The sequence below is a fragment of the Patagioenas fasciata genome, chromosome Z, assembly GCF_037038585.1.
Source record: "Patagioenas fasciata isolate bPatFas1 chromosome Z, bPatFas1.hap1, whole genome shotgun sequence".
Classification (NCBI taxonomy): domain Eukaryota; kingdom Metazoa; phylum Chordata; class Aves; order Columbiformes; family Columbidae; genus Patagioenas; species Patagioenas fasciata.
This window is the reverse complement of record NC_092560.1, coordinates 16,102,949-16,115,390: the sequence shown is the minus strand read 5'-3', so window position 1 is coordinate 16,115,390 and position 12,442 is coordinate 16,102,949. Positions and strand designations below refer to the sequence as shown.

The 12,442-nt window shown below is 48.7% G+C and overlaps 1 long non-coding RNA gene across 2 annotated transcripts; it reads right to left on the bottom strand.

The window, feature by feature from the left end:
- Positions 1-5,589: 5,589 nt before the first annotated feature.
- On the bottom strand, positions 5,590-12,430 carry LOC139826398 (uncharacterized). 2 transcript variants are annotated; one of them, XR_011736427.1, is made up of 2 exons: positions 11,909-12,430; positions 5,590-9,742 (listed from the first exon to the last, which is right to left on the bottom strand). It is a non-coding gene; the product is annotated as an uncharacterized lncRNA (long non-coding RNA). The 2 variants fall into 2 exon arrangements; XR_011736428.1 differs by lacking the exon at positions 11,909-12,430 and adding an exon at positions 11,266-11,702.
- Between the last annotated feature and the right edge of the window lie 12 nt (positions 12,431-12,442).

Below are 12,442 nucleotides of genomic sequence, written 5' to 3'. Positions count from 1 at the left end.
GTGCTGGCATGGTGCTGTGACCTGGCCAACAAGTCCAAAAGGCTCAAGGTGGTCAAGGGTCTGACACTGAGTGGCAATCTGCCCTTTTGGTATAAGCCAGGAGAAAGCTCTCCTGGGGCAGCAGCTAAAGGAAGATGGCTCTGTATAACCTTCTCACCACAACAGTGCTTGAACTATGGGAAATTTGTTCTCATCGAATTCTTGTTTAGAGTAACGAGAACGAAAGCCAAGGAAACCTTTGACAACAGCAGAATCATGGGAAAATTCAGGCTGGAAGTGACCTCTGGAGATGCCCAGTTCCAAACCCCTGCTCACAGCAAGGACAGCTTCAAGGGCATGTACAGCCAAGCTAGGAAATTGTGGAGGTCTCCAGTAGGTCTCCTTTTCTTGCAGAGCAAACATCAGACCTGCAACCAGCACTCATTGCGTGGTGTGTCTCTGCAGATACCCTCAGCACAGGCAGGTACAGTGGGTGTGTTTACTGCCACTGTATGAGACACCCCAACCTGGATGGGCTGGGGGACAGGGCACCAGGGAGGGAGGAGGTCTGCGTCCTTGGAAGGGTTCCTAGACATGGCTGCACAAAACCACAGCTGTCCTGATCTTGTGCTGGGAGGAACCTGCTGTGTGCTGGGCTTGGGGACCTTCAGAGGGCCCTGCTGAGTCCTGTGCTGCTGGGTTCTGTGCAACCCTGCATGTCACTCTGGGGTTGGCCCTGTTCCCACCCATTCTGTGCATGGAAAGGTAAAAGCATGAGGGGGAGTGTGCCCACAATACCATCCAGGTGCACCAGGAGCTGCCCTGGGTGTTCACCACCCTAAAGGCCATTTCCAAACACTGCCACCTCTGAGCTGAGCTGCTGCAGCACACTCAGCCCTGGTCTGCATGGGGGGATGAGCCGGAGATGCCTCAGAGGCTCCACCACTGGCACTGCTGGGGATCCGAAACCACTGGGGTGAGGCAAGTTGCTCATGAACAGCAGTGGTTGAAGGTGCTCTACTGAGTTAGTCAATGAAGCATAAAACATGGTCTGTAGTACTTAACAGAAATTAAATCACTAAGAAATGCCTACAGCTTCTCATGTTGCAACAACTAACAGAAAATCCTGCTTAGGTGCAAAATACCTGATAAATCTGTGTGCAAGCTGACCCATCTTGACAGCTGTGGCATTCCTGTCTTGGCTTAGAGGCTGTTCTGTAAGCAAAGATAACAACGCAGCTTTATGGAGACAGCTTTACTTCTCGTGAATGCCTAGTAGCTGGCTATTTCCCCTTTGCCAGGAGGAGCGTCCCAGCAGATACTTCCAAGACTCTTAAACTCTTGACTTCAGCCTCTGTGAGGTGTGTGCTCCATGACAGGGACAGGATGCTTAGCAACCTCCTCCAGCCACCCTGTTGCATGCTGATATTGCAGATATTAATTCACTTTTTAAAAAACAAAACAAAACAAAATACCAAAACAATCACACAACAGTTTTAACTGAAAGATTCTGCTTGCCTCCAAAGTGTGCCTGTCCACGCTGAAGTTTGTTATGGTCAGGCTACACACAGAGCAGCAAGAGGACACCATCTACCACACTGCCATCCCCAAGCTCTGCAGCAGTACCAGCTGCTGGAGTGTTTCTCTGTCCTGGTGATGGTCCCTTCCTTCAGCCCAGCCCTCACTTGCTGTCTGGGAAAAAAGCCTGGTGAACTTTCCCCCTGCCCAGGCTCCCGTGCAGACAGGTGAGAGGCATTGCAGTCAGCCTGCATCTATTTAACCTGGGAGAAAGCACCCCTCTCCATCCAGCAGGACCCTGCTCATTCAGAGGGAGAGCAGCTGCTGCCTTGCATGCACCCCCCCAAGAGACAGCCCCAAATGAAGGGCAGGCAACTCCAACGTTTTGAGTCACTAAACTGCTTTTGTTAGATGTGTCAGGGAGGAATGACCAGAAGAGAGAGCTCTTGCTGGTGCTGGAAATCCCAGCCATGGGGATCCTTTCCTGCAGAGGACGGCACAGTGCCAGCACAGATTATCAAACCCCAGCCCTCCCAGAACACAGCCCAGATGCAGGTGAGCCTTGCTGTGCTGCCAGGTGGTTTGTTTTGCTCCAGAGCCAAGCCTCAGTCACAGCAAAGGCGTTTCACACTGGTGACAAGTAGAGCCAAGAGAGCATCTAGCTGGTGGTAATGATCCCCAGGCAGGGACCGGGGCTGGGGCTAGCCCTGAAGAAAGGCTGCCACCTGCCAAGTCACAAACATCATTCCCTGTCCCTTCTTTACTCCTACCACTTGTGTTATCACATTTTGCCTCATTTGTAAGAGCGTCCCAGAGCCCAGCCCAAGATTATGACTTAGAAATATAACACAGCCTGCAAGTTAAATATAATCAATCCTATTTAACATCACTAGGGAGTATCATTATTCATTATTAGTCTCCAGTTACATAGAAATTATTCTTCTCACAGTTCTCCTCTGCCTGCAGTCCTTAAAAATGAAAGGCAAATGTCTTCAATCAACTTTTGCCTGTGAATAACAGCCCTTTCAGCCTAATTTCTAGTTTCACTTATAACCTTGAAGCAGTTTTGACATGAGTCACACTTCAAAATTGCTCCAGTGGGCTACAAGGTCCAGCTTCAGAAATATATCTGCAACGTGGTCTGCCCCTCCAGGATGATACAGCCCAAGTACACCATGCCACGTTGTGCTTTCAGGAGGCCTCCTCTGCTCTGTGTGCACCCAAATGAAAGTCTGGCTGTTCTCACATCACAAGTCATTTAGGACTTCAAAAACCATGCAGATAAGAAGCAAAGTTGGCACGTCTGCGAAAACTGTGCAGGGGTTCCTGCAGCTCTGTTGGTTTAATGCACCTTGTGCCCCTGCACCGGTGCACAGTTGCACCCATGGCTTCTGCAGGCGCTCTGTGCTAATTGCATGCAGAAACACTATGGGGCTGAAACCCAAAAGCCATCCTCTGTGGCAACTCCAGCAACTGCCTGGCCATCTGCAAGTTGTGCTGGATCTCCCCCCGCTCCTCAGCTGCTGCTCCTCACTGCAAATAGCAGAAAACTTCCCTGCACAACCTCGTGCCCACATTACCTTCCCTGGCCTCCTCCTTCCAGCATCATCCTTCCCTAACTAGACTATATCAGCCACTCCTTGCAGCCTGTGGAAGGTGCCAGTCCTTCCAAGATGCACAAGCTAGAAGTCAGAGACCTGAGATGAAGCTGGTAGGCAGTCTGAGAAAAGGCCCTTCACGCACTGCTCCAGACCCCTTGAGGCCATCAGGTGCACATGAGGAGCAATCAGGCAAGCTGGAGACTCCCCATCACCGGCTGTTCACCCAAATCAGAGCTCAGGCCCCACTGCGGCCAGATTCAATTGTTGTCCCTGCAGCAGTGGGGTAGGCTTGGTCTGAAAGACAATGTGAAACCTCCGGCTCGAGGACTGCAGGTGGCCCGCCACTGAATGTGGGTGCAGGAAGTCTCTGACCGCACTTGGGCCATCCTTTCACCTCTCAAAAGGAGAAGTAAGAGTGGCTCCAGCTGTAACCACACTCTGTGAGAGTCATCTTTTGCACCAAGGCCACCTTCCAGGGAAACAGCAGTTCCCATGGCTTGCCCTGGATGCCTGGCTGAGAGAAGAGGAAACCTGGGCAGCTGTCAGAACCCTTGATGACCCACTACACACACGTTTGGTGGAAAGATAGTTTTCAACCCATCCCAAGAAAATATGAGAAAAATCCCATAGTTAAAGTCACCTGCGGGAGTGGTCCCCCTGTTTTGAGTGGAAGGCCTGCCACCTAGTGTGACCTCAACAGGTTGGAGGAATAAGCCAGAAGTAGCCTTGAATCCTGCGTTCAGTTTTAAGCCCCTCACTACAAGAAAGACATTGAGGTGCTGGAGCAAGTTCAGAGAAGGGTGACGAAGCTGGTGAAGAGTCTGGAGCACAAGTCTGATGAGGAGGTTGAGGGAACTGGGGCTGTTTAGCCTGGAGAAAAGGTGGCTGAGGGGAGACCTCATCACTGCCTACAACTACCTGAAAGGAGGTTGTAGCATGGAGGGTGCTGGTCTCTCTTCCCAAGTAGTGAGTGATATGATGAGAGGAAATGGCCTCAAGTTGCGCCAGGGGAGGTTTAGATTGGATATTAGGGAAAATTTCTGAATGGAAAGGGTTGTCAGGCAGTGGAATGGGCTGCCCAGGGAAGTGGTGGAGCCACAACCCTGGAAGTGTTTAAAAGATGCATAGATGAGGTTCTTAGAGACATGGTTTAGTGCCAGCAGTAAGCTAAGGTGGGACTTGATGATCTTGAGCGACTCTTCCAACCAAAATGATTCTATGATCCTTCCTCACCAGTTAGTGCTGCTGAAGACTCATCTCTGTGCTGCATCCAGTTCAGGGCTACCCACAGCAAGCAAGACACTGGCAAACCAGAGAAATCCTAGCAGTGACAACCAAGGTAGTGATGAGGCTGCAGCACAAGGGATATGAAGAGATGCTGAGGGAACCTTCCCCAGCCTCAGAAGAGACAACTGAGTGGTCCTCATAGGAGTCATCCACTGCCTGAATGGTGGTTATGGAACAAACAGAGCCAGATTCTTCTCAGAAGCAGACTAGAACAGGACATGGAACAACAGGTACAGGCTGCAGGATGGGACATTCCAGCTGGGCATGAGAAAGTTCCTCCACATGAGAGTGGTACATCTAAGAGGCCAGATCTCTATCTCTGGACAAGGCAAAGCCCAACCTGATCTAGCTTTGGTCTGGGGATTAGAACTATAGACTTCCACAGATGCCTTCCTAATGAGACCTCCCAGTGATTCTGCATTACGGTGGAAGGGAATATGGAATACGGATGAGTTCCTTGGGGGCTTTCAGCTCCCCCTCCTTTGAAATACCCCTAATACCCAGGGCAGGCTGAAGACACTACATGCCTCTCCCTCACCATGCCAGGGCCATTTTCCTCCTTATGCAACATTAATGTAGGAAGGAAGGTGTTTGGTGTGGTTTCTCCACAGCCTGGCAAAGGCTGGAAGCTGTGTGTCGCAGTAGGCTTGCCTGGAAGAACAGTCTGAAAATCCAGAGCTGAGGTGGAGCTGGTGCCATGGCACTGTGCGGTGCTGGGCCCAGGAAACCACACAGCTGCTGCAGCTCAGAGTCCCCAACATGCTTTTGGAGATCAACTCCGCGACCTCTTTGAGGAGTATTCTTGTTGAGCATCCACGGTTTTATTGATGCAGAGCAGTGACTGATCAGCCAGAAGAAGGAAACAAGGGAGAAAAATGACTGCAGGCATGTATTAAAGTATTCAGCTTGTCCAGCTGAAAGAGATTTCTGCCAAACGATTTTATAAGGAATGAGGTATTTTACAGGAAAAGCAGGGCCTCTCCTCTCATTTCCTCTCCCCTCTTCTCTATGAACTTCAAAGGAAAGAGGGGTCAAAACAGAGGCCAGGCAACTGGAACTGAGTTCCTGAGACCTAAAGCCTAATTAGGCCAAGATACATTTCATTGGATATCTCTCAGAGACAGGCCTAAATTACTGATCCTCCCTGCCGTGCTGCTGGGGGTTGGATTGTGAGGGCGAAAACCACGGACTCCACATGATCCAATGTGAATCCAAGCAAAGTCATTTATTGCTTGTTACAATTCTCAGTGCTTTGTCCACGTGCTCACATGCTGCACGTGATAGGATAATAGCTACTGTCCACGTGCTGCAAACGGGATTGGATCTTTACAGTTAGCACGAGCTCTAGCATTCAGCGTTACCTCACTACAAAATCGCTGACTTGCTGACTCCTGATTTCTTCACCGGACACACTTTCTTTTGTTCTCGCTCAAGGCTGTTCGAAGTCACAGAAGGCACGTAGGCTGTTTTCCTCTCTTCTTGGTCATATAGGCCTCACAGGCCTACTTGGTTCAGTTCCATATAATGTCCGTTAGCTTCAAGAAAATCCCTCAAATATCCCACAATTCCCCCTTTTTGTTCTTGCGCAAACCAAACATTCGCAAAAGCTTTGGATACCATGCCTTTGAGCAATTTTATCAAACAAGGCACAACTAAAAATACAGCAACAGTCACAAACATTATTATTAATCCATACAAAAGCAGATCCCTCAGAACCTGAAGCTGCTGTTCTTTTTACTGTTTCTTTCTCTTTTATCTAGCTTCTGCTAGCTATGCTTCCAGGTCGGTTGTCTCCACCACATCTTTGATGGCATCCTCTACGCAAGGCAGGCACAACCACGTGGCACACCCCGCCATGAATCCCTAAGTAGTTCAGAAGTCATTAGGGAACCAAAGAGAAAATCAAAAACCAGAAATGTGGGGACCTAAATCGACTGAGATAGTTACACGGATTAACTGGCTAAACAGTATTCACATATGGCCTGACTACAGGTAAGAAGGCTACTACTACATGAGAAAACCCATTGCTCTCCCTCAACAGGCAAATAATAACACATGCACATAGAACAAACAAAGTTTGAAAGTTCAATGAAACATTTGAGTTAAATCAAATGATAATGCAAAAGTCAGACTCTCGGTGGCTGTCCGCTGCTGAGCTTTTTTTGGGCAGCTGGCAACCATGTGACTGGTGCTCCGGCAGGAATGGCATCTCTTGGGCTGTGTCCAGAGCTTGCATTCTTTGGTATGGTGACCCTGTTCACCACAGTTGTAGCACTTGTCTTTTCTTTGGGGTTTCTTCTTACCAATGCAGTAAGCATCCCCCAGGCCAGTCACTCAAATGCACCCTAAGCCCTTGGGTGACTCTGTGAAGGCAAACTGCACAGCTTCACCATCCTTCAGGCTGCGGAAACCCTTTGTGTAGATCTTGCTCTGATGCACAAGGACTTTGATGGATGAGTCCAGGGTCACACCACCCATGGTGGTCATGGTGAGGAAGCCAAAACCCAGGCGGGTATTGAACCATTTGCAAGTGCTGGTGCCATACAGGGTAGGCAAGACTCGCCTGTAGACTGCTGATGGAAGACAGCTGCCAAGTTTTCCACCTCTGCTGATCACCACCGTCATTCTCACAGATGAGACAACATCGGAAATAGCGCCCCTTTTACGCTGGTCACGGTATGCCCATCCTGTAATTCCCACACTTGCTAACCACCCACTCGATCCATATTCTAGTAGCTATTGAGATGCTAGTCCAATCTCCCCCTTTTTGTTTTTGAACATTGGGTTCACAGTGAGTGCAGCAAGGACCCTGGCTTTATTATTCTTCACATTCTGTATCATCCTCCAGATGATTCAGGGGACTACAAGAAAATATATTACACAAGCACATCCAATTCCCACAAAAACCCATATATGCAGATTGAGGCCTGAAAACCATGTTTGTGGGTCTAACCACTTTATGTTATTAGATAATGTTAATAGTGTTATTTCTTGCAAATCATGCAGTTGGTTTTGCAGGGTACTGGCTAAATCCTGAACCAGGCCTTACGCTTTAGCTGAGGATGCTCTCTGGAGATGTTGTTTCACTTGAGTCCACTCATGAACACTATAATTTCATTTCGACAGTGTTACACATAAATTCTTTTGAGTATATTCCCAATCACAATGCAGTTGTAAGAAACAATCCTTCTGCAAATGTAATAGGCCCAGGCAGGATCTCTTGGCAAAGCATATTTTAATAACGATTTTGCAAGACCGGGTGTTCTACCTAAAGGCAGGCACACCGAATAGGGCAAAAAGCCCCTGCTTATATTTCCCCAAAATCCCGGCCACAATTTCCCTCCCCTGTTCCCCATTGGGTGGGTACTTCAGGGTTTACAGACTATCCCGACGCACACAATACCCTTCCCCTTATCAATCTGTTTAAGATATGGATTCCTGGTACTTTGGCTACACTTCCCCCTAAATTAACTTATCAATACAGGTATCGGTATGCATCCAGGTGTCAGTACATATTTCGGGAAGAGACTGTGTATTACATTAAGAATTCATAGTCCGACGTCTCTCAGTCTTTCCCCACTAAATTAACTTGTAAATACAGGTATCGGTATGTACACAGGTATCAGTATATATTCTGGGAAGAGACTGTGTATTATATTAAGGATTCATAGTCTGATGTCTCTCGGTCCTTCCCCCCTGCTAGGCTCAGGTGCCAGGTCCTCAGTTATGTAAAAACAACAGTTCTTCGTTAAATGTTCTTCACACAGTTAACATAAAATACAGGTTTGAATATCAGGTGAGGAGATTATTGAGGTACAACAACATAAAAATAATGAGGATCCACAACGTGCATGTAGTCACTCACAAGAAACAAAACTAGAGGCCTCTCGCTTCAGGGTACTCACAATAAATAATCACTTGCCTAGAATAGGCAAGGGCTTATTCAAGGATATATCTAGTAAATAATCACTCACTCAAATGAGGAGGTGAGGCGCTCTCAATCCCGGGAAGTCTCCTTAGACAGTGTTCCTGTCTAAGGAAAGGGCTCCAGTTCACAGACCCGCAGCTCCGAAAAGACTACTCAAAGGGTGTCTTCGGCGGGAACCCTGTTTTATAGTCTGATCAGATGTGGCTGTGGGCATTACAACATACTCCAGAAGCTTCGCAGCTACTCTGGGCACCTCCTTTGTTGACGACCTTGTCAATTGACTGAGGGTCCCACCCCTCCTGTCCCATCCGCTGGTGGAGGTGAAGTCACCCTGCCCCGAGGCAGAGGAGGATGTGACTGTCAGCACCTTGGTACCACCCCAGGCTGTAGTTTGGGACAGGCACAGTGGGGCACAAAAGGTGCTAAAGAGCCATCAATTGCCCCATTGAAGGCTACAGTTCTCAGTGGAATGTGCAACTGCCACACAATCAACCCTGTGATCACAGTCATCTGACAGGCTATTTTGGAGTGGTGGTGCAGTCACTTCTTGCCTCCGAAGTCAAAAGGGGGCTGAAGGCTGATTAGTCATCCTGATAAGGAAAACGAATGCATTGAAAGTTTTTTCACCACTTAGTCCCCAATACAAATAATGTAAATCTGTACCATTCTGATATGCTAGTGCCTCTAATTTACAGGGGGTCCAGTACAAACTCAAAACATCTTCTGTAGTTATCTTAAATACTTTGCATGTTAAGACCTAGAATGGAAACAAAATCCAAATTGCTCTGAACCATCCCTCCACCCCCAATCACTGCTGAAACAAGCGAAATCTCTCTGACAAGCAACCGTTAATTAGTTTCTTTTAAATACATACAGGAGGGGTCTCAACAAAATACTGTATGTTTGATTAAATGTAATCCAATCCTTGTTTCCCAGCAACTGACCTTCTGGTGGCATCCATGGTGCGTGTCATTGTTACTGCACTGTTGCAGGAGATGATAACGAATAGGCTAAGAAATTGCTAATTGGAGTGAGGGGCCTGTTGCTGCCATCATAGTACTTGCATCTTGTTGTAACTTCCTCACAAGCCTCTTCCTTTAGTCTCTTCTGCTTCTTTGTTGCCCTCTGCTGTAAGGACAGACATTGCATCCCTGGCATTGGGTTCTGCACCGTTCTAACTCATAGTAAGGTTTAACATGTTTTGCAGGAAGCTACTTCAGTTCGGTTGGATATCAGTCTGTTAGCATTCTCATCATACTGTCCCACAATACCCACAGGTTTTGTGTTGTAACTATCAATAGACAAATGCATAAGTCCTATTGAATGCGGTCAGCCTGCAAGGTTGTCATAAAGTTGTTCATCAAGGTCTCTAACTCCATGTTGGCTTTCATATTTATTAGATATTGTTTTTCCTTACCAGATCAAAGCCCTGTTTAAGAAAGAAAAGTAACAGCTATTACACACAAAATCTCATTATCATATTCACACAGTAGGGATCTAAATTACTCACAGTCTTCTGTATAATCACAAAATGTACATCTTAAGTCAATGGATTCTCATGATTTAGCAGTCTGTGAAGGCAGCGCAGTCACACGTGAAGCCAGGTGGCCATCTGGCAAGGACAGTGATGTCCACACAGGTGTACAGCTACTCTGAGCTGCAGGCTGTGATTCTGCACCTCAGTCAGTGCCTGGACCCTGCTCCCCAGCCACTACAGACCAGTGACCTGGTCAGCACGAATCATAGCTCACTCCTGGCTTGGTGCTCAAGCTGCTCTTCCAGGGAAGTGAGGGGGATGCAGGAGGGGAATGTACAAAACTGATGGCTTTCGAATTGGGAGGGATCTGAAGTTTCTTTTATCAAATTTTCTGCCAGGAAAAAAAAAAAAAAGATAGAAGCTCTTCCCTTAAAAATTTTGATTCCAAGATACTCACTCCATTCTTACAGCCCTGGGATTGATGTGGACTGGGTTCTACGCCATTTTATTGCAGATGATCTGCAATGCCTAACTGCAGCAAGACTGTTTATCTCCATTTGCATCCATTTCCCAGGGAGCCAAAATACAAAATGGAAAACTTTCCTTCCCTTATGTAATGTTCTGCCAGAGATAGCAACCTGCAAATGCTGGCTGGAAGGACCTCTGGAGGTCTCCAGGTGCAGGACTGCTGCCAGCACCAGATCAGGCTGGCCATAGCTGTGTCTAGCTCAAAGCCAAAGTCTGCTTCTCAAGTGCTTGCGCAGCGCTGGGTGCATCGGAATCCTCTTCTCTGATAAAGTTCACAAAAAGCTCTGACTTCCCACCCAGGGAGGTTTAGCTGGGGCATCCACCTCCCTCTGCAGCTATCAGGGAAGGAAGAGACAGGTGGGGTATGTACCACCAACATCCGTCCAGCCTGTTAGCATGTTCCTGGGCTGGAGAGCAACAGCTGAATTTACTGATGGACCAAGCCAGATTCCTGTGTGCTGCCAGCACAAAAATAGCTGCCATCTTTGGATTTTACAGCTCTACTTTGTGATAGTCTGGATCAGACTGTTTTTCAAAACAACCTGCAACAGATATAAATACACCTGTCATTGAAAAGAAATATGCCTGGAATGATTAATCAATACTTCCCAGCAGTAATCCCCACACCTCTGTCATAGGGGTTAAAAAAAAGGAGTTGGGATCACAGAGAGGAAACAACAGCATGCAAAATGTTAGCCGCGTGCCTCACTCAGTATTTTTTCAACTTTATGCTATTGGATTACTTTCTTAAGCACTCTGGGGACAGAGACAGCAAAGAACAGCTTTTGTTGGCAAAGGCAGGCAGTTTCTCACAGACGGCTCTATTTTCCATGGCTCATCCAGCAAATTGCACATTAAGCCTAAAAAAACAGCAAGAAGCAAGTCCATCCAAGAGGGGCTGAGTACAGCGATTTCACATCCCTGTGTGCTGGCAGTCTAGCACTTACTGGGAGCAGCTGGGAAGAGCCCCATAACAGCGAGACACGAGCAGGATGATCCTCAGTACTGCCCAGAGAGCGAGGAGCTCCATTCCCAGCAAGGCCACCTCAGCATACATGCAGCCAGGAGGGACACGGTCAGCTTTACTCTACATGTTTAGGCATTAACTGGGACTTGTGACAGATGTACTCGAGCCCTCCCCCAAGCAGGACCTTAAATCACTCATCTGCAACAGGGCTTGAAGGCTTTTGGCCTCGGTCAGAATCCAGGCAGCACAGATGGACTGCCACAGCCACCCTTTGTGCCTTCAAAGGGCAGCTGTTTCTCATGTTCCTTCTTGCCACTGGAGGGCTCTGCCCGTACAGCAGCATTTTTCCAATCTTAGTACGTAAAGCAGCCAATGTATGTTATTAATTTCCCTACTAATCACATCTTACTTTATGCAGTGTCATTCCTTCACACATGACCACGCTCTTGCGATGCAGAGCTTGCAACGGCTTAAGGCTTGCGAGCTTGCAGCTCTGTGGGAAACCTGAGCTCTGTGTTGTAACAGTGGAACACTCAAACAAGGGTTGTGCTGGAGAGACAGACCACACTTCCAAGACAATGTTGAGAAGCCAACTTGCAAAGTAAATAGGCAGGTTAACTTACACCAGTGCTCCTGCCTTGACGTTACACTCGCTGTGCTGACTGAAGTGGCTGTTCTGTTCCGAGTGCTGCTATTTTGAGGTGTGAGGGCAACCCCCACCCCTCCCAGCTCCCAGAACCAGCAGCCGCTCCCTGGAGCACACTGGTCCTGGCCTTTCTGGGGCTTTTTCCCCATGTGTCCTGTCTCAGCCTTCCCGGCCAGCCCACCTCTGTACCCAGCGCACCAGTAACTCGGCTGCCATGACAACTGCGCTGGGGCCTTAGGCCCAACATTTGTTCCAACGCACCCACCCGATAAGCAGCCACGAGGCCACGGAGGCTGCGGTCTCTCCTAGCACTGCGTGGGGAACACCACCCCGGGGGCACCGGCGAGGACCCAGCGCGGGGCTGCCGCCACCGAGCGCCCTAGCACCGGGCCCCGCAACCCCGTCTCCCCCCTCCCCGGGGAGCGGGCCCGACACCGCCGCGGGGGGGGGGAGGGGGGGAGCCGACACCGCCAGGGGGCGCCCGCCCCTCCCACCGCCCATCCCCCGCCCC